Here is a 23,821-nt window from a genome sequence, read left to right as displayed (position 1 = left end):
TCTTGCATTGATGTGAGCACTAAACCTTTGTGGTTGGAGCTTCATGAAAGGGTTTCCATAGTCGAGCATCTGCATGCAAGCCTCACATCACCAGGTGCAATGCCAAGTGTCGGCTGGAGTGATGCAAAGCACACTGACTCTGTACTGTGGAGACGTGGAAACGTGTTCTGCAGAGCAGTGGTTTTCAACTGGTCTAGTCTCAGGACCCACCAGTTTCTTCCTTTACAGATTGAGACACAAAATTAAAAACAAACAAACAAATAAGTAGTTTGTAGTTTGAATATTGACTAGAACTAAATATATGACTGCAAAAATGACATAAAACGTGTTTTACACCCCATTTCCCAATGAATTCATGTATTTTCTAACCTGGCACGTCAGAGGAAAGCTTCAATAGGAAACATTTGGGAAAAGGCAGAGGCTTTGAAAAAAACTCGGAAGGTGATTGGGTGAACATTCTGTCACATCTCTACGGGCCAATCAGAGCAAAAAAAAAAAAAAAACACGTGACGTAGCCGCTATCCAGCTGCGAGTGCACAGCTACTGAGGACTGCATAACCCGAAACATGGTGACTATAGACATGTAAGTACTCAACTTTTGTCATTTTTGAAAAGAAAACAACTCACTGCTGTTCTTTGTTCATCCTTTAACAAAGAAATGTCATCAAGTTCAGACAAAACTGTCACTTTAGCAGCATCCACGCTAATCTCTTCCTCCATAACTGCACCGGCTCTTGCTGCTGCTTGTTAACGTCACGACTCTGTTGCCTGAAAGTACTGCCCCTCATCGCTGGTTGGTCCTGTCACGCTCTAACCGGGCCAAAACGGTTCAGATGGGAGCTTTGCAAGATGGATTCACCAGTGAAAAACAAGGAAACAGGCGTATCCATCTGCTTTGCAAGGTTATGTATTTTCTTAATTTTAACAAAAACTTGAAAAATTACCCCATTATCATGGGAGAAGCAAAGTTGTTTTTGCAAGAAAAGGAAACAAATTAGATAAAATATTGAGAAAACTTTTACATTTCCCCATTATTATGACGAAACACAGTAAAATAGCATACACAGATGCATGTCCACTAGGGATTGCAGTACTTCTCAGATATTTCGCCACCATTTTTTCCTCAGACACTGGGCGGGACTCACTAGAAACAGCTTCGCGACCCACTTTTGGGTCCCAACCCACCAGTTGAGAACCACTACTGTAGAGGGGCGAATCATGCTTCTCTGTTTGGAAGCCAGATGGTTGAACCTTGGTTTGGCGTTACCTGTCTGACTACATGAAGTTGGGCAGGGGATGATGGCATGGGGCAGTTTTTCAGGGTTTGGGCTAGGCCTATGACCTTGAGTGAAGGCCACACGAAGACATTTTGGACAATGCTATGATTACAACTTTGTGGCAACAGTTTGGAGAAGTCTCTTTTCTATTTCAACATGACTGCCCCAGTGTACAAAGCAAGGACTACAAGGACCGTTTGATGAGTTTGGTGTAGAAGAACTTGACTGGCCCACACAGAGTCCTGACCTCAACCCCATCAAGCACCTTTGGGTTGAACTGGTATGGAGATTGTGAGCCAGGTCTTCTCATCCAACATCAATGCCTGACCTCATATTTGCTATACAGAATGAATGGGCACAAATTCCAACAGAAGTACCCCAAAATCTTTTGGAAAGCATCCTGAAGAATGGTGACAGTTACTGCTGCTAAAGGGGGCTGACTCCATACTAAAGTACAATAACTTGAATACAATGTCATTAAAGTTCCTGTTGGTGTAATGGCAAGGCTGCTGAATGCCAAATGAAAATAAACAGCTCTGTTCTCAGCGGATCATTTCCACATAGACATGGTGTGTGAGCAGTAGGGTAATCATCTCAGCTCTGTGCCAGGTGTGTTTGTATGTATGACCGATTGGGCCTGATCAAGCCCTGGTGTGTTAAGCTTACAAATACTCATGGGTTGAAGCAGAACTGACAAATCATCTCATCATCAGAGACTGTAAGAGCTTTTTCTTCCTCATGTTTATGTGTGAATCTGCTTACACATTTCCAGGGCTGCAGACCATGTCTCTTAAGTTGTGTCCATGGGTCTCCAAGAACGGCGCACATCTCTGAACATATTTCCTCAGTCATCTGCTTCGGCTTGAGTCTCTCCATGTGTGAGTATTACCATGGGACCTCTGATGATTTATCGATTATTTCCTCTCATCAGAGTTTAATGGGGTGCATTATCATTTGATAAGTGAAGTCTAATACACTCAAATTTATTTTTATTACTGACAGAAAGCATTAAGGGGCTAACCTGACATACCAGATGAATTTCTTTCACACATCCATCTGGGAAAACCTACCATGGACTGTGTTTGGAAAAGGGCAGAGCCTTCTAAAAAATGTGGAGGGTGACTGGATGAACGTGCTGTGTCACATCTTTACGGGCCAATCAGAGCAACAAAACGCGTGACGATTAGACTCTTGCCGAATCCGGTTGGGAGAAGTGCAAATACATCATTTCCACAAATGGGACCTCTGATGATTTATCGATTATTTCCTCTCATCAGAGTTTAATGGGGTGCATTATCATTTGATAAGTGAAGTCTAATACACTCAAATTTATTTTTATTACTGACAGAAAGCATTAAGGGGCTAACCTGACATACCAGATGAATTTCTTTCACACATCCATCTGGGAAAACCTACCATGGACTGTGTTTGGAAAAGGGCAGAGCCTTCTAAAAAATGTGGAGGGTGACTGGATGAACGTGCTGTGTCACATCTTTACGGGCCAATCAGAGCAACAAAACGCGTGACGATTAGACTCTTGCCGAATCCGGTTGGGAGAAGTGCAAATACATCATTTCCACAAAGAAAACGAATGCTGTTCTTTGTTCCTCTTTTGACGAAGAAATATCGTCAAGTTCTGATAAAAGTGAAGCTATAGCAGCATCCATGCAACCCAGTCTGTTCGGAATGGAGCTTTGCAAGATGGATTTGCCAGTGAATATGGAAACAGATGAATCCATCTGCTTCGCAAGGCTATGAAGGCGCTGCATGCCAGCATCAATGAAACCTCACTGAGAATGTTTATTTATAAATTATTTACAAAACATGCACATCACATTTTGAAGGTGAAAAGTGACTTCAGGTTGCCTTCATGTATCCTACACATACTGTCATAGATGCATTAATTCACATGCTAGCTGGGACTGTAGCCCAGGGCCTCCATCTACATGGGGGGCCCTCCTAAGTGAGAGTTGTAAAATGTGACTAATACATAATGCAACAGTCAGCACACCAACAGCACCCACCAAATGCAGTTGAATTTCAGCCACACAGAGTACCACAGCAAGCCACTTTGGGGAGTTGAATTGATCAGTGTCACAAACTCCCCCTCCCTCTAACTGTGCTTGGCTGCTAGTGCTAGTGTTTGTGGCTTAGATTCTTGTTTAAAGCAATCAATCAATCAAACTTTATTGATACTCTAGATATCACTGAGGGGCACCCTTCTTTACAATGATGTAAAATCAATTTCAGAAAAGTCAGAGAATACAAACCAATAGAAACAGAGGAGAGACTGGGGCATTAAAATCATTAGACTGGTGATGATGAAAGTGACTATAAAGGTCACACTTACATGAAACAATTATAGACATAAGGTTGGAGGTTTAAAATAACATTTCTAAAAAGCCCGAAAGGTAAAAGCATGTTAATCTTAATTACCTGTGGTAACCTGTTCCACGAGTCAGGAGCAGAATAGGAAAAGGCAGGCTTTCCCAGTTCTGACTCGTGGAACATGCAAAACCAGCGAGCCAAAGGAGTGTGTGTGACATTGATTGTGAAAAGAGAGGTGAGGAGCTCAGTGATAGAGATGGGCAATACCAACTTTTTAATTCCATACCTATACTTTTTGATGTCATTTTACCGATACTGATACTAATACCAATACTTTTGAAGAAAGAATAAAATATTGAACTTGAAAACTTTAAAAAGGTACAAATTTCAGGCAAATAAAAAGGCGTATGCATATCATTCAGAAATTCATTAAGGTGAAACTTCAACTAAGATAAAATATTTATGCAAGCAGGTAAAAAATAAAATAAATAAAATATTATCATAGCAAAAATGTGTTTATAACATTGAAATATCAACAACATAAAAATTCCCAATTTCATTTTTGTTTAATTCAGATAGTATGTCTGTATTAGCCACCTATAGCTTCTAGTTTCAAGCAAAAATGTAAGAAACACAAGTCATCAATGATTTTAATAGAAATATTTATCTTTTTATGTTTCTACAACTCAGTCTTTATACATTTTATGGTATTGGTGTATGGTCTTAGAATTTTTTATGTTTTTTTACAATTTTGAAATTTACCGGAGACCACATGGAGTGAGAAAGGCAGCAGATTCACATCACAGACTGTAAAATGAATTCATATGTGAGTTAGTGGAGTTGCTGAAATCTGTTACTCATTTATGATTGGTCCCCAAAGTCACATGGTATGGCAGGATCGATGACCGATTGGTCTCCAAAGTCACATGACATGGACGAGCAGGTAAGGCATGTCTGATTGGTCATAGATATATATAGAAGAGTAGATACGACACGCCCCTTTGAGCTGCGTGCCTACGGCGAGGCTAAGCTAGTGGGGGCAAAAGTGTCGGGGCATTCCATGGTTGTAGATGGCACAAAAACTAAAACAGCAAGGATGCCTGCACACTGTGCTGCATACGGTTGCACACTACACCGTACAGTTGAAACAAGGAAACTGGAAATGACCTTTTATAGGTAAAAATAGTTTTTGGCTCTTTTTTCATTAATAAATCTTGTTGAGAGCTTCAGTAACTACCTGGCTACTAGCACAACACTAACGCAAGATAGAAGCTTGACAGCCAAATACCAGACGATTAATAGTAGCTGTTGTATAGTTGTACAAGCAGCAGTAGTAGTATACAAATCCTTTAGAGTCGTAGAAGTAGTGTATGAGCATTTGTAATAGTACTACAAATTGTGGTAGCAGTGCCAGTATCAGCAGTAGTAGTTGGTGTACTACCACTACTATTAGTAGTAGTTATATAAGTTATATACGTTATAGTTATATGTGTAGTTATATACGTTATTTAAGTCCAAGGTGAAGTGAAGTGTTACTATTTACTCAGTGACACGCACGACAATTTCAGTGTACCTGTTTCTAACTTGTACAAATGGCTATAAACACCATTCTATTCTATCTCCACAGTGTTTGTTTCTATAAACATATATATATAGAGAGAGAGAGAGAGAGAGAGAGATAAGGAGGGGGAGAGAGAGACAAATAAACTAATATTAATGATTATTTGATTACCTTTACAAATAAATCTTTCAATCTAAAAACATATTTTCTATATATGTATATCTTTATCTTTCTATTTTTATACATACAACTTTATGTCTATGTATATACATTTGTAAATATATAATGGCTGAACGTAGAAGATTCCCAGACCTCTGGACTGAAAGAGTAAAATAATTAAAATTGTAGGCTACATTGGTAGAAAGACCTTTCATTTTTTTTTTTTTTTTAAATCCAATGTTCTGTATTAATAATACATGTTTTGACGTTGACAATAAAGCAAACCACATGAAAATCGGTTGAGAAATGAGCAAGTTATGATTTATTTTCAATGTACATGCAATGCCTTTAATGAGAATGTCGCCCCCACCAAGATGGCCTCCATGTAGGCGCGTCTCTTAGCGGGCTGCTACAGCGCGCTGGCGTATCTAGTGTTCTATAGATATCTGTGTGATTGGTCTCCATATTCAGGGACAGACAAGCAGAGAGAGAGGCAGGGGAGGATTCGGAGGAGACGTATTTAAAAGTACTTACTTTGTATCGATACTTTCCTAGAGGGATCGATACCAAAAGAGTACTTCTTAAATATCGATATATTGATACTGTTGTATCGATACTTCCACCGCTACTCGGTGAGGTAAATTGGTAATTTTTCTGAAAGGGCTTCATAAATAAAAAGGTGCCTGTAAAAAATTTTCCCTTACCCCCCCAAGCCCTAAGCCATCTAAAGACCAAATTTGGTCCTGCTCACCTTGATCCAAACAAACGTGCTCTGTGCACTCTATTTTTGAACAAAAATAGTCATGTTACACATCAAATTGAACAGCAGAAGCTCAGCTACAAGCCCATAAACGATTTTTTCCTACATCACATCCAACTCAAAAAGGACTCAAATAAATGACCACATATCAAAGTGGCCTTAATGCTATGTAGCCAGACACTTCCGCCCCCTATGGGATGGTGTCTGGTACTACAGACACAAACATGGTCTCATTTAAAAACCCAGCCTTTACTGAAAATTCTAGTCATGTTTGTGCAGTTTCCATTTGTTTCAACAGTTTCTTTTAGTTTTCTGCACTTTATTTTGTGTTGTTTTTTGTGCCATTGAAAATAAATCTGGTCCTCTTGGTGTCAAATTGGTCTAAAATGTGCCCAAATGGTACAAGGGGGGATTTCGCCTGGATATTTTTTACTAAAATCTCTCTTATTTTGTCCTAATAACCCTCCAGTGGCATGAAAGTTGAAAGAGGTAACGTCAAAATCTGGAGCTTTGGCCTACTGGAGATTCAACTGCTTTATTCTATGGGATATATATGCTAAAATTGCAACAAAAAACTAGGTGAAAATGAAATTTTTCATTTGCCAACTTGATTTTCTCTGATCCAGTGACATATATACACATTTACACTTCTGAACAAATTTCACAAGTGCCCTCTTTCTTATTGTACGTTGATCATTCAAATAGAACTTACAGTTACAGAGTTATACTCATTTCAAGATGGGCTGTACATTTCGAGCAGTAGCCTAATGAAAGAGGCTAGAGCTGAACAGGTTAGTAGTGTCTGAGTTTACTAGCATTTTTGCGCAGACACTTAGGCCCTGTCCACATGGAGATGAAAACGATATATTGCCTTTTCGTTTTGAAAAAGGTTTTCTGTAAAGACGGGATCGTTTCAGGAAATATCCGCGTAAGCATGAAACCACTGGAAACGGCTGAAAATGCTGTAGTGCATATGCCAAGCCTGTACGTGGCACTGTGTTGCTGCCACGGAAATGCACCAAAAGAGAGACGAACATCACAGAAAACTGAAACAAACTTTCTTCTAGTTGCCCTTCTGGTTGTTTTCCACGTTGGATTCAAGAACATATGGTGTGTGCATTTCGCGGTGGTGGTAAAGGAGCATCAGATTTTTCTGTAAAAACCATAACAAGCTCAGTAGCTTCTGCAGCATGAACACAACCGTGTAGTCCGCTATTATTGTTTTGGCCGGACCCGCACAGGCGCCTTAAGGGAGCTACGCTGTGTGTGACGTAATCGTTTTAAGAAAGATGCGGGTAGCCGTCCACACGGAGACGAAACGGTAGTTGTTTACAGATTTGTGCACTCTGGAACCCGTTTTCAAAAAGTATTGTTTACATTCACCCAAAACGTCGTTTCCGTGTGGATGAAACGCCGATACAACAAAAGACTTTTGCGTATTTGCCTGAATTCATCTCCGTATGGCCGGGCCTTAAAGGCTTTCATGTCAAATACACAGCAACGCTAGCATTAGCACAGACTACTGTATATAACATGTCAGAGTAGACTTGAGGCTTATATCTGCAGAGGAGAAAAGATTCAACACAGACTCAAAATGAACGCATTGTTCCGCTTCATTATGCAAGTAAACAGGAAGCTCATTCTCCTTCAATAGGCTTTAGAAACAGAAAATAATGACAACTTGTCATGCACGTATGTCCATTAATTACAAGGACATTTGCATTAATTTTTTTCTCTTGCTTTATGGCCTCAAGAAATAGCCAGAGACATGACAAAAGGAGCCGAGTATACACTGAGGCAATGATTTTACAGTGATTTTCCCCCCCAGTGAAATGTTTTTCAGCTAAGTACCCTCAAAACAGCGCAAAGCTTTTTTTTTTTTGGCAGAAATTTAAAAGTGCTGTGACAGCTGTCTGATTTATCGAGCTTTGTAACTGATCAACACTTAAATATTTTCAATATTGATTGTTTTATTACAAACATTTTAGATGTTAAAAATGCATCACTAAATTCAAGGCAAATCTTCTCATCACTAAATGTGGGTATTCAAACTAATCTAGTGAAAACAGTGACAGGACAGGCATGAAAAAATTTAAAACATCAGTGTGCAAAACACCGCTCAGCTGCAGCAATCTCTCTGAACTATCTGGAATAAAAACAGCTTAGTGTCCCTTTTTGGGATCATAACAAAGATCTCTTCTCAAACTGAAATCATGAACGTAGTTATAAATCATCACTTCTTCGTTTCAAAAGAATCAGTATTGCTAAAATCACATCAAAAAGTATAGGTATGGTATGAAATACAAATTTGGTATCGCCCATCCCTACAAGAGAGGTTCATATTTAACATGTGACATCTCACTCTCTCATACATTTACAGGAGGGATGTTAAAGTGCTACGCTGTTTTCCTTCCTCTGTCTGATCAGCTGCAGATAATGCAGAGGTTAGAGATGTGACCTCGCTGCATACTGGGAGATCCAGGGCAGATAGATCATTATAAAGTTACTGACTGAGGAAAAATCGAGATAATTCTTTTGATTTTAAGACCAAAAATATGTTCCATGTTTGATGGTGAATCAGAAAGCAAATCAAATATTAAACTCTGTGGTTATTTACTCAATCACACAGATTTAACTAAATTATGTTTTATATTTCACTGTAAATTCTCATTTTAAAACCTTATTAAATCCCACCTCATCTCATATTGAGTCCTTTGAAACTAGAGTTTCTAATCTCTTTAGTGCCCGTTGAATCCGTTTAGCTTCTGCTTTAAGGTCTTTCTTCTCTGTCACTATGCTCTGCAGATGTGAAATTTCATTGAAGTCCACCGTGCTGTATCGTCCAATCAGTAAGTGACATCCAACAAGGACACGCCGCCTTCAGTAACAAGATTTCCAGGAAGCCTGCTCTCATGTGTATTTACTATCTGTTGTCCATGCTCTGTTCTCTGAGCTCTGGAACAGTTTTAATGTGGAGGCTCTCTGTGACTGATGGCTGAGCAGTTAAGCTGAATGAGATGAAGCTTTATCTCACCTCAGAGACAGTGAGAGCTTTTTTCTCACTCGTGAGTGTGAGAGTCTGCTGCAACACTCCCAGATCTGTTCTGTGTGGATTTGCTGAGATAAGTCTGTTGCTGAGATTGTAGTGTGATGGTGGTGGGTGCCATTACCTAGCCTCTCTCTTTTAAAAGGAACCCTGCATGTTAAGACATGTTCACATTATCGAGTTAACGGTTTTTATGAACAGTGCTTAACAAATTTATTAGACCACCACCCAAAGTAAGGTTTATGTCACAGCTGCCCTAAATTAACAGCATTGGTAATTACCAAAATCATTTTTTATGTTTCTGCAATGGTCAATACACAAATATGTAGAAGCTCTTTAACCCAAATGATATTTTTAATGCCAAAATATGATTATTATTGTTATCCATGAATTTTCAAATTTATTGATTTACAAAAAAAAACTACAAAAAATAGTAAAGCACATTATTATTTCTTGATTAATATGTCTAATTATAGTTATTTACTTGCATTCCTGAACAGAAAAATGAGTTTTAGTGGTTGAATGTTATGCTTGATTCATTTCTGACATCTCAGAGAAGCCCAGTGAGCCGGCTCAAATTTGGGTATAAAAAGGTGAATTCAGTTTGAAATCCCTCATTCCTGTTCAAAATGGTAAAACATGGAGAGCTCACAGAAAATGAAAGAGTCCGCATTAAAGCACTTCATGATGCTGGATGGTCTCTGGGACAAATATGACAGGTGGTCTGTGGTGTTAAGCACTGTATGTCATACAAAAATACTTACTTTAAACTAGTGGTTCTCAACCTTGGGTTTAGGATCCTCATGGGGGCCGCGAGACACTGAGAGGGGGTCTCCAGCTAAATTACACTGCTGCCACTTTACAACAATTTTATCAAATTTTTTACCCCTTTTCATAATTTTCCCCACCAACTTTAACACATTTTTAGCATTTAACACCTATTTTTGTCAGTTTTAAACTCGTTCCACCACTTTTTTTCTGCCTGTTTTGCCACTTCTAAACCAATTCTTACCACTTAAGCTTAAAGTTGCCTCTGTTGACCCACTATTGCCAGTATTAACCACTTTAAACCACATTTTATACCCAGTTTTCCCCAATTTTACCCCAATTTTTTCACAATTTTATTCCATTCACCACACCAATTTCTGCTAGTTTAACCAATTTCTGCTAATACCTGCCTATTTTTTCTTTCTCAGTTAGCCCTTTTTGCCAGTTTATATCAATTTTTCATTCAGTTTCACCCGAATTGCACCCATTTTGCCAATTTAAAGCCTTTTCAGCCCCATTTTAACTCCTTTTTCCACTGTTTATGCCAATTTTTGCCACTTAATAATAATAATAATAATAATAATAATAATATCTTGAATTTATATAGCACCTTTCAAGAAACCCAAGGACGCTTTACAGGAACACATATACATGGACAAACTATGTGAGAGGTAGGATGAGTGTAAGGGGTGGTTTAGTGAAGACTGTAGGCTGTGGTGAACAGGTGGTGCTTGACATGTTTTACTTTAACACTTTTGTTACTTTTTTTTGCCAATTTTATCAAATTTTTTTTTTTTGCCACTTGTAGCTTATTCTGCTTCTTTTAAAATCCAACTTCACCATCTTTTGCCATTATTAACCCATTTTAGCAATTTTTAACCCATTTTAGTCCTTTTTTAACAGCAGGGATTTACATTTTCAAGAAGGCTTTAAACTAAACAAATGGTTTAAAAAGAGACTTGTTTCTTTGAGACGAGTGGTTTTTCAGGTTAAACATGAAATATGGATATCACAGCTTAACTATGCTTAACTACTATGACCATGGTTTTGTTGACCTCCATGGGCCCCTAGTTTGGCTGGGCACCAGAAAGCTCTCCTATTTATCCCCCTTTATAGCCGGCCGTTTCTGCATATGACTGTTCTTAATTGTGCATGGCTGTCCAACCACCTTCAGGTACAGTGGGGGTTCCTAGTCTCTGGCACATTTATTTTGGGGGTTGTGGGCTGAAAAGGATGAGAACCTCTGATTTAAACTATAAACTCTATCTGCTGTTTCCCTGGGTTAAAGTTGCCCATCAAGCCTTCAGAACATGAACCTGACTGAAGAAACCAGCGCTGAAGACGCTATTCACTGTGTAATTCAAAGTGAATATGATGATAAAGGTGAGGAGACACGAGAGGAGCCAGAGGTGTAGTGTCTGCACAGGTTGTGACCCCAGTGATTCATGAATGCAGAATGGTGGGAAGTAAACAGAAAAGCCACTAAGATTGAATAGGAATGAAGGAAAGTTAGTACTTGACAACGCATTTATCATCAGAAAACTCCTACATACATTGAGTACTACATAATAAAGAAAAGGGAATTTTTTCCCCCACAGTTTGATTTACCTGACTTGGAGGCAATCAATGTCACAAAGTACTCAGGCCTGCAGACCTCCTAGCATTATCTAGCCAGATGAAGGGATCTAGAGGAGTCTTGCACTGAAGTTAGAGACTATCTGTGCCCCAAAATTCCTAATTTTGGGGCACAGATAACCTAGTGCAGGGGTCATCAAGTACATTTGCACAAGGGCCAGACTTGACACCTTGACAGAGACTTTCACGTGAACCAAAATTTAAAAAATATATATTTTGGACTTATTACATATTATTGTATTAGTATTTTCTTTCAAAACGTAAAGCATTTTTAGGCAGTGAGATCTATCCCAATTATCTATAATGCAGGTCACAAGGAGACAGGCCCACCCCCAGAATTGGCTGCGCCCCTGAAAATCCCAGATAATTTGCCCTCCCTAATTGTGATTTAGCGCCAAATATTTACTCATTTTTTACACTTTTTAACCCCTTTTCACTCTTTCATTCGTCCATTTCTGCAACATTTTCTGCCACTCTTAACCCTTTCTTGATCATTTTTGCCACTTTTAAACCGTTTATTTGCCACTCCTTGCCCATTTTGCCACTCTTTAGCCCCTTTCACTGCTTTCCCAGGTATTTTTTGCTATATTTTTGCCACTTTTAACCAATTGTTGATATTTGTTGCCTCTGTAGCAAATCTTTAACCACTTTTCCTGCATGTTTTATCCCCCTGTGCCAGTCTTTTGACCTTTTTGCCACTTTTAAGCCCTTTCTGATACTTTTTGACCCCCTTCCTCTTTTACCCATTTTTTGCCACATTTTAACTTCTTTTAACCACTTTTTTACCACCAATTTTTATCTTTGTGCCACTCCACAAACTATTTTGACACTTATCACCCATTTTTGCCACTCTAACCCCTTTTCATCTCTTTATCTGGCAATATTTGCAACATTTCCATCAGCCTTTATCCATTTTTTTAAAATCCATTTTTAAAGTATTTTACTAATAATGGCTGACCAAGCTTTGCTGAACAACGCATGTGCAAACACTTACAAACTAGAGGACAGAGCCTGAATGACTCATAATAGAGAGAAAGAGACACAGAGAGGCTGTGATGTGTCCCTCAGAGTCACTGCAGACAGGAACGGTTTAAAATAAAGAATCAAATTCTCAAAAGCGCAAAGAATTGTGAATGTTTTTAAGACTTTATTCACAATTGATTAATTTTTAATTCTTTGGTCCCAAAGAGATGGGAGAACAATTTTGTGCAAAACAAACATTTAGTCATTAATATTTAATGTGTTTAGTTCATAAATATCTTTGAGTTTAATTTCAGGTTAGTTTTTTCTTTTGTCTTTACGGTACAATAACTTTTTTAGAACAAAGTGGCATTGCTTCAGAGCTTGACTGTGCACTACAGGGTTGATGTTTTACAAGATTTGTAAGATAAGTGCCGGTGAGACACATGGGTCAAGAAATACCTTAGTGCTCATAGGGTAAAAGACAAATTTGGCCTGAATATTTTACTACTTTCAGGACACAAAAGCACCTTCAAAATGTTTTATTTTTGCACTTTGATCACCTGGCAAAGTCTCAGAGTTCTCCGCTGCTGACATTATCTGTAACGAACTTATTGCTCATCAGTGTCAACAGAGAGTGAGAGTGAGAGCGAGCGTCCCTGGGTAAGTCAGCCTGGATATATCTGATTGTCGTCAAGTCCCAGTGTCTCTACTGAACACAATGTCCCACTTTGTTATGTATGTAAACATGAAGCCCATTCTCTTTCAAAAGCCTTCAGGAACAGAAATGATGAAAACTTGCCAAGCAAAATGTGTCCATTAATTACAATAGTGTTTACATCAGTTTTTTTCATGTCTTTATGGCCTCAAAGGTATGGGAGAAATAGTTAGAGACATGAGGAAAGAAGGCGGATAACCATTAAGGTAATGAAAAGGCACTTTTCCCTCTTTGATGGCAATAAAGCAAAGATGTTTTAAATTGTTGTATGGCAAAGATAATTTCAGTGCTGTTTAAAGCATTATCATAATGCACTTATGCTGAAAAATCAGGCTCCCTCTATTATAGAATCCTCTGTATCCTTCTCTTTCAGATGGACTTTCAGTCCAAAGCCTAAAATGAAGGTGGAATAGCAGTAATTACATGAGCTTTGGATTTCTGAAACCTTGAGGGCTATTTTTTTCCTTTATAATGTGCTTTCCAGAACCACTTCCTTACTTCCAGCTACATATTCAAACAGTTTAATCCATGCACCATATTCAGAGCCTACTACGAGCCAAACTAATGCTCCTGCTCTCACTGGTACTTCCAAATAAAGCTACATTGACTAAGCTTGCACTGATGCAAAAGTGCAGTTTTTAAATGATTTCTTTCTTTAAGGGAAAAAAGCATCCAAAACTACCTGGCCCTATGTTTAAAAAGTAATTGTTAAATCATGAATTTACTATGATTAACCACATTTTTTGGAAAGCTGAGTTAAATTTCACCAGCCACACCCAGGCCTGTTGAATCGAGAAAACCCTTACATAGAATTTGTCTGACAAAGCAAAGTAGATCTCAAAATGCAACACATTATGGCACCGTCTAAAAAAATTCAAGAACAGATGAGAAACAAAGTTGTTGACTATGTTTACAAGGACTAACGTATCCCAGTTATGATCATACTTGTAATACTGTGTTTATGTGTGCACAGAGAAACCTGATTATTCACATCGACATATACATGGGATTTACTAGCATCGATTCTATGATCAGAAACCGTTCTGATCACAGAATCACATCTGTGGTGTCTGTGATTTTCACTTTTACAACACAAGATGTGGCATTTTTAAATCTGAGAAAAAGATCGCTGTTTTTAAGTATTTTGGGCTTAACACTATTAAATGTCATCATCACAGTGAAGACATAGTATATGCTTCACTCCAGGAACGTTCCAATTCTTATGAATGTAAGGCAATTATAATCATTGTTAGGGCCTGACCAATATGGATTTTTGGGGGGCCGATACCAACACACGGTCAGTCACACAATATATGCCTACATTCAACTCATAAACAACAGTTAGCTTCACATTCGCACCGTTAGCCTGTTAGCACATTGGCAGCTACCATAACAGCAGCTTACAACAACAAAATACCATCCTCCAGCGACAACAACGGAGCATCCAAACACATAACAAAAGTGCTCTGTTAACTGGACACTGTGTTAGAACTCTACATTTCAAATGAAAAATGAGTCTTACTGTCAGTTGTCTAATATCAGTCCTCATGATGATTTCACTGTAACCTCTGCTAAAGCTGGAAATCCAACCATCCTGGTTTATTTGGACTAGTCCCGAAAAGACAAAAGCTCCACAGTCTGGTCCAGTCCTCCTCTCATTAATGGCCTATCCAAGACTGCTTCTGCTAATCAGCCAGGACATCCGGGGCAACAACAACCAGCTATGGGGAAGGGAGACAGAGCTTTTGCTAACAGCTCCAAGCGGTCCTGTGTTGACTACAATCCAACTTTATCTGAGGATTGGTCATAGGTAATTTATCGAAGTCCACTACAATTCTGCTCGGCGTAAGCCTCTCTCTCTCTCTCTCTGCTGCTGCATCGGTGTTTCAGACGCTCAGCTATACAGTTCCTTTGTTTCAGCCTCTTCATTACTTGCAGCAATGACTAACTCAAAATCCCTCCATACTGCTGATGATATTAAGCCTTTGGTTAACCAGGAAAACCTCACTTAGATTAAAACTCTGCTTTACGAGAAAGTTCTGGTCAAACTTTCCCTGCATAGTCTCCAGCAGTGCTGAGCAAACTCAGAGATAGGCTTGGTTTGACATCATCGTGCATACATAATTAGCCATGTGCTGTCTGTCTGAGGAGATAAACAACCCCAGCACTGCAGGACAGAAGGTGTAGTAAGATTAGGCAACTTTTAGTTTATATTAAAGGATTCTCGCAACATATCATCTGGGTTACACAAAATATAATATGCAAGTATAAGTTTTTACTTGTCTGGCCATTAGCATGTTTTCTGCCAGACATTTTGACTAGTTATGTTTTTATCTGCCGGACATCCGCTCTTGAAACTGATCAACGACCGGCAAATGCTGGCTAACGGAAACTCAGACACACATGTAAATTTGTTACTAGTTGTTATGGTGCAGAAGATTGAGGCCTCGAATTCTATTCAGGACAGCTACAAATACCTGGGGATCCCATAGGCAAATGGTAACCATGAGGAGATGGCTCAGCTAAATACCTACAGAAGGTGAGCCAGGATGTGAAGAGTCAGCTGAATGGGAAGAACAAGATCCAGGCCATTAATACCTATGCCCTCCCAGTAATCAGATACCCCACTGGCATAATATCCCAGCCATTGGAAGAGATGAAGACAAGGAAACGCTTATGATTGCATTTTAGAGTTTCACCCTAACTCCAGCATCCTGAGGCTGTATGCAAGGAGGAAGGCCGAGGACTAGTGAGCATCAGAGCCAATATCCAAGAGGAGACAGCAGGTCTCCAGGAGTACATCAGAAAGATGGCACCCAGTGATGATCTGCTAAGTGAATATCTCAGGCAACAGGAGCCCAGTAAGGAGGAGGAGCCAGAAGGGCTATCGTGAAGCCAAGCCCCTGCACAGCATGTACCACCAGCAAATTGAAGAAGTGGCTGACATCAGAAGAACATACCAACAGCTGGAAAAGGCTGGACTGAAAGACAACAAAGAGGCGTTAATCAAGAACAGGCCCTCAACACAAGATCAATGGGGGGGGGGGGGGGGGGGGGGTCTGCCACACCAGGCAGGACCCCAGACTGTGAAAAGGAGCCCCTGAGACAGTGCAGCACATAAAGCAGGGTGTAAGATGCTGGCAGGCAAGGCATACATGGAATAGTGTCATTTGCCCCAACATGTTCATGATCAATAAAAGACAGATCAATCTCCCTTCACTCTCCCTTTACCAAGGTTGAGTCTGTTACCTCTACAGGTGATCAGATGGAGAGGGACAGGAAAAGAAACAAGTGCTGTTATGTCCCTCCTGTTGATGTATGAGTATTTAAGAAAGAAAAGTGACTGTTCTCTACAAAATGCCTTAGGCTTTATATCAGTGAGACTCAATGCGTGGCTCTTGAGCCACATGTGGCTCTTTTGTGATGATTTGAGGCTCTTTAATGTCTAAATTTGAAATATATTTCCCCAGAAAACCTTAAAAATGGAAACTTTGACCTCAGAAATTACCCAGTAATCATCTCATAAATCGGTTTGTTTCCCTTGCTTTTACAGCTAGTTTTAATGGTCAAACTTAACTGTCAACCTTTATTTTTCTCTGTCTATTTCCATTGACCTTATTTTACATTTTTTGCCACTTTTAATCCAGTTCTCCCGCTTTTAGCCCATATTTTCCACCTCGTGTTGCAACTTTTTAACCATTATTTCCACTTTTATCCCTTTTTTTGCAATTTTTAAATCGTTTTAGCCTCTTTTATCCTACTTCTTTTCACCCAGTTTTCTACATTGAATACCTATTTGCCCCTTTTCCACCCATTTTTTTTGCCACTTTTTGCCACCTTTCACTTATTTTCATTGCCACTTTAACCCATTTTTGCCCAATTTTCACCATTTAGATTGTGGCTCTTGCAAAGGAAATTTTTCAACAGTTTGGCTCTTTGGTTGAGCAAGGTTGAGTAACGCTGCTTTATATTGATGAACATGTGAAACTATTCCTTATTATTGGATATTACACCCAAGAAATCCTTTCTCTTTAGCATGTAAACATACAGTGTCTATGATCTGCTGTTAGGAGTAGCAATTTTCAACTTCAATCTCATCATTTCAGTTTTAATCTTATCGTTTTAACTTTAATCTTGTCATTGTGACTTTAATCTCAACTTGCCCAAAATTATTTTCTCCTTCGAAGGTGTCCTTAATCCTCTTCCCTACAAAAGGAATCATTTTCTATTCTTGTAGTTAGTGACCCTAACCTGACACGCCAGATGGATCCATCTGGTAAACCTCTCATAGATGGTGTTTGGGAAAGGGCAGAGCCTCTGAAAAAATAACTCGGAGGGTGGTTGGATGAATGTTCTGTCTGTCACATCTTTACAGGCCAATCAGAGCAACAAAACACGTGACCATTAGACTCTTGCCGAATCTGGTCAGGTGAAGGACAAAAACATCGTTTCCACAAAGACTCAATGCTGTTCTTTGTTCTTGACGAAGAAATGTGGTCAAGTTCTGATAAACTGTCGCTATAGCAGCTTCCACACTAATGTCTTTACCATCATTGCACCGGCCTCTTGTTGCTGCTTGCTTACGTCATGACTCAGCTGCACCCAGGAGTACTGTCTCTTACTCCTGATCGGTCGTGTCACTTTTCTTACAGGGCCTTATCTGTTCAGATGGGAGCTGTGCAAGATGGATTCGCCAGTGAGAAACACGGAACAGGGCAAATCCATCTGCTCTTCAAGGTTATAGTGACCCCCAGTCTTTGCAAAATCTTAGTGTACGACTAAAAACTCAACATTCCAGATGGCATCTCAGGTTATAAAAACCCAGCATCCAGCATGAGAGGGTCTCAGATGTTAGTCTTTTTAAAGTCTTTCAAAAGTTTTAGCAAAGTCCTCTAGTGTAAGGTTAGGCTAACTCAAGCTTTTACTTTGAAAGTAAACCAGAAGGGGTAACATTTCTATATTTCAGGCCTGGTATGTGTTGACAGACCATTCAGGATGCTTATCCAACTAAGGGTCAGAGAGCTGCGGTCGGTCCCTGTGTCCGCAGTAATCTATGTTCACAAATTCAAACTGCTCAGTTCACTGTTCATCTAAATATCAGCACATTTAGACACAACACCACCGTCACGTCAGACAGTCTGATCAGCAGCGTGGTCGTGACTCACTCTGACGGGCAGAAGCAGAACAGCTGTCCCTTCCTCATCCAGAATATTTCAAAGTATTTGAAGTAAAATGAACAGTTGACAGACAACAGGATACGGCGTATACATGGCACAGTATCCCCTATGCTTTAGGAGTTCTCCAGGTAGCAAAACCAGGTTTCTGAAAAGTTTCTGACAACGTATGGATGCACAAACAGAAACCGGGATACTCAAGTCCATGTAAACACAGTCACTGATATCTATCAGTCTGGAAAAGGTTACAAAGACATTCCTAAGGCTTTGGGACTCCAGTGAACTACAGTGAGAGCCATTATCTACAAATGGAGAAAACTTGGAACAGCAGTGAACCTTCCCAGGAGTGGTTGCCCCACCAAAATGACTCCAAAAGCACATCAACGACTCATCCAGGGTGTCCCAGAGGAACCTAGAAAAACATCTATAGACCTGCTGGCCTCACTGACTCAGTTAAGGTCAGGGTTCATGATTCAACAATAAGAAAGAGACTGGACAAAATTGGCATCCATGGGAGAGGTCCAAGACCAAAACCACTGCTGACCAAAAAGAAAACAAAAGCTCGTCTCACATTTGACTAAAAACATCCTGATGATCCCCAAGACAGACCAATATTATGTGGTCAGAGGAGACAAAAATTGAACTTCTGTTCTATCTGGACTATGACTAACACAGCATTTCATCAACAAGGCATCATCCCAACAGCCAAACATGGTGATGGTCTGACCACTTGCTGCAATTGATGGAAACAAGAGTTTCTCAACCAGATAATCCTGAAGGAGAATATCCGGCCATCAGTTCCTGACCTCAAGCTTAAGCGCTCTTGGGTTGTGCAGCAGGACAATGATCTGAGACACACCAGCAGTTTTGCAGTGGCCTAATCAAAGTCTGGACTTAAATCTGATGGGATACCATGGCATGATTTTAAACAGGCTGTTTATGCTGGAAAACCCTCCAGTATGGCTAAATTAAAACAACTCTGCTAAAAAGAGTGGGCCAACATTCCTTCACAGAGATGTCAAAGACTCATTGCCAGTTATCGCAAACATTTGCTTGAAGTTGTTGCCGCCGCCGCCACGGGTGGAACAACCAAAGGTTTGAATGCCTTTTCCCTAAATGAGTGAAATCATCATTTAAAAACTGTATTTTTTTAAAGATTTATTTATGGCCTTTATTTGATAGGACAGTGGATAGAGTCAGAAACAGGGGAGAGAGCAGGGAGAGACATGCAGGAAATAGTACCACAGGCCGGATTCGAACCCAGGTCGCCTGTGTATATGGCATGCGCCTTAACCACTCGACTACCGGCGCGCCTGTATTTTGTATTTACTCTAGTTATCTTTGTCTGATATCAAAATTTTTCATGATCAGAAACATTCAAATGTGACAAATATGCAAAAAAAATAAGATATCAGGAAAGGGGAACTACTTTTTCACAGCACTGCATATTACGCCTCCTATAGCCTTCCTGTCTACATGAGGAGCAGTCACCTCACATGCAATCAACCATTAACAGAGGACTGCGTGTAATATCTGTAATATCTTTGCAGAAAAGTTAAGTGTTTACAGACACATGACCTCTGTGACCTCAATGGTAGGTACAGGAAAGAGTAGGTACCGCACTTTGTAAAGGTCTAGACCCTTTTAAACTGCATTCATCACCAGCTGTAATGGCATGAGAATCCTGCACGTCACAACACATTAACACCTTTCACACACTTTTTCTCCACCTTACTGCTCAGTACAGTTTCTCCTCCATGTGAGTGAATCAGAGGTGTTGAAGGATGTATACGGAGAGCATGTAGGTGTCTTTGGAGGAGGGGTGGGGGGTAGGCGGTGAGTCTGTGTGTGTTTATTGGATCAGTAGGTCTGTATCTGGTTCGAACATGTTGAAGGGTTCTGTCTTTTTGAAGGTGTGAGGAAACGTGCGAAATGAGCTCATCATGGTATCAAACCCCCACCCTGGAGAATCTTCACCTAAGCATTACCTAACTTTTGATTCTACAAAGGATGTGTAGTTTCCTATAAAATTCATTAGTTTTCCACCTCAATATTTCACTTTTCTTTATTAAAGGCACCGTAGTAGCTATGTGACTCACTGACTTCCAGATTACTTGTTTCTTGTGTCGCAGGAAGAGGCGTTTTGTTGATATCCAAGTGCATCACAGTAAAGTAAAATATCATGAAGTGGATTTCTTCCTGTAATTCTATGAAAAAAGTGCAACTCATATTTCAAATAGATTCATTACACACAAACTGATATGTTTCAAGTGTTTATTTCTTTTATTTTTTATTGCTTACAGCTAATGAAAACCCAAGATTCAGTACCTCCAAAAATTTATAATATTGTGATAAAGTTCAATTTTGGAGACTCATTGTTTCCTACTCTAATCAGCTAATTGACTCATAAAGTCTGCAAAGGTTTCCATCCATCCATTTTCTACATTAGTTGGGGGTTGCGGGGAGCTGGAGTCTATCCCAGCTGTCACTGGGCGAGAGGCAGGGTACACCCTGGACTGGTCGGCAGTCCATCGCAGGGCTGATGTATATGCCCCGTTTATACGACAACGTTTTGCTTCGTTTTCTGTTTTCGTTTCCAAAAAGTGCCTGCACCAGATTCTGACTCAACCCATATGCCATCGGAGGGCGCATGGGTCGAGTCAGAATCTAGTGCAGGCACGAAATACGTTTCTGCTGATCCAAGTGTTGGTTAGATAAATCAACACTTTGTTGGAGAAGTACAGTTAAATTCAAAAGAGTGAGGAGCAGGAACAGTACACTGGTGTTGGCCATCTTTGCCTACTCACACATGGATATTTACTGCAGCCGCAGTGCGAATGTTTGTTTTCAGAAAGTGTCGTTTTCCCTGTTTACACGGAGACGGAGACGGGGGCATTTTGAAAAACTTCCACTCTGGAGCCCGTTTCCAAAAAGTTCAGTTTTCAGGCACCAAAACGCCGTTGCCGTGTAAACGGACAGCCAAAACGCTACGAAACATTTGCGTTTTCACTCGAAAACTTTGTCGTGTAAATGGGGCAATAGAGACAGACAACCAATCACATTCACACCTACGGCCAATTAAGAGTCAGCAATTAACCTAATGAGCATGTTTTTGGTGGTGGGAAGAAGCCGGAGTACCTGGAGAGAACCCACACGTGCACGGGGAGAACATGCAAACTCTGCACAGAACGGCCCTGACCGGGAAGTGAACCAGAGACCTTTGTACTGTGAGGCAACAGTGCTAACCCCTGTGCTGCGACAACCCACAAAGGTTTCCTTAGCCTTTAAATGATCTTTCAGTCTGGATCAGTAGGCTACACAATCATGGGGAAGACTGCTGACTTGACAGATGTCCAGAAGACAGTCATTGACACCCTGCTCAAGGAGGGTGAGACCCATAAGGTAATTGCTAAAGAAGTTGGCTGTTCAATGAGTGCTGTATTCAAGGGCATTAATGGAAAGTTGAATGGAAGGAAAAAATGTGCTAAAGAAAACAAAACAGATGTGCACAATCAACAGGGATATCCGCAGCCTTTAGAGGATTGTGAAATGAAGCCCATTCAATAATTTGTGGGAGCTTCACAAGGCGTGGACTGCAGCTGGAGTCAGTACTTTAAGAGCGACCACACACAGACAGGCCCAGGACATGGACTACAACTGTCCCATTCCTTGTGCCAAGCCACTCTTGAACCAGGGACAACGTCAGAGGCATCTTAAAGTAAATTTTGAATTTCAGTTAGAAATCAAGGTCCCAGAGTTTGGAGGAAGAGAGGAGAGGCAAAGAATTCCAAGTTGCTTGAGGTCCAGTGTGAAGTTTCCACAGTCAGTGATGGTTTGTGGTGCCATGTCATTTGCTGGTGTTGGTTTACTGTGTTTCATCAGGTCCAAGGTCAGCACAGCCATCTACCAGGAAGTTTTAGAGCACTTCATGCTTCCCTCTGCTGACCAGCTTTATGGAGATGCTGATTGCATTTTTCCTGCAGGACTTGGCACCTGCCCATACTGCCCATCAAAGCAATTATTTTACTGCTCAGGATCATACACACTTTCCGGCTCACAATCATGGCGGTGAATACAAATACAAAAACTACTGCAGGAAATTGGAGTACCAAGAATGAAGAATGGCTCGTGGAATTATTGCAACGACATAAGTGCTTTTATATGTCTCACATGTGACATACCACAACACGGCTGACAAGGAAAAGGCCCGGGCTGAAACTGTGGTGGTGTTGGCTGTAACAGGTAAGTGAATGGGCTTTGCTAACAAAGTAGCAGCAAAATACAGTATTAAGTTAACACTGTGTTTTAAATTATTATGCATATACTGCTTTTGGTCATTTTTTCCTTGTCTATATAATTAGCAGTCAGAAGGACTTTTCATTCCTTAACAATTTTTTTGAAATTTAAATTTTATTTGACAAACGCAGTGTTCCAAATTATTAAGCAAAACAGAGTTTAAAACAGTTAATTGTTTCTAGAGGACTGAAAACATAAATCTGTTGTATTTTCTTCTCACATCAAAGCTATTGCAATCAAAAACAGGTAAACTGCTGTACACCCTCATAGAGCTTCCTTTTTAGGATGCTCCACAGGGTCTCAGTAGGGTCGAGATCAGGGGATGATGGTGGCCACACCATGATTTTTTCTCCCTTAATGCCCATCGCAGCCAAGGCCTCAGTGGGACTTTTGCAACTTGGAATTGTGCGTTGTCTTGCATGAAAACGGTTTCAGTCCAGAAGGCAAGGTTCTTCTTTTTAAACCATGGCAGGAAATGGGCAGCTAGAAACTCCACATGTTTTGCTGAGGTCTTTTTGACACCTTCAGGCACCTTTAAGGGGCCTATCACTGAATGTTACTGTATGTTACATGTTACTATATGTTACAAGATCTTCTACATATTATTGATGCATCCTTTCAGTTTGGTGATTTCCCCGTTTCTCTCAAACATGCCATTATCATTCCATTACTCAAAAATAACAAGCTTGATCCTACAATAACAACCTATCAAAATGGTCCTAGACATAGTAAAATCTCTCTTGTTTGCTGCCACTCATAATAAACACACTCACAAATAAACCCATACACACAGAATTGAAGACATGTTGAACATGCATTCCTGGCACACACACACACACACACACACATGGTGCTGGCAGTGGCTTTGACAGGTGATGACTATAAGAAAGAATGTGGGCAATACTCTAGTGGTGTCAAAGTGATGTGTGTGAAGTGAAACATCACTCAAACCATGTTCATCCCTCCTTCCACTAGGATCATAGCTATGCCTTGCCTGCTTCTCCTACCGCTCTTAAAGCCAGACTCAATGAAGCTTTAGCAAGAGTGGAAAGTCTGGAGCGAGAGAAGAAGAACGCCATGGCTAGAAAAAAGAGGGCACAGATCACAGTGAAGAGTCTTTTGGGGGATTTGAGGGAAAA

The sequence above is a fragment of the Cheilinus undulatus genome, linkage group 5 (assembly GCF_018320785.1).
Source record: "Cheilinus undulatus linkage group 5, ASM1832078v1, whole genome shotgun sequence".
NCBI classification, from domain to species: domain Eukaryota; kingdom Metazoa; phylum Chordata; class Actinopteri; order Labriformes; family Labridae; genus Cheilinus; species Cheilinus undulatus.
This window is presented reverse-complemented; position numbering follows the sequence as displayed.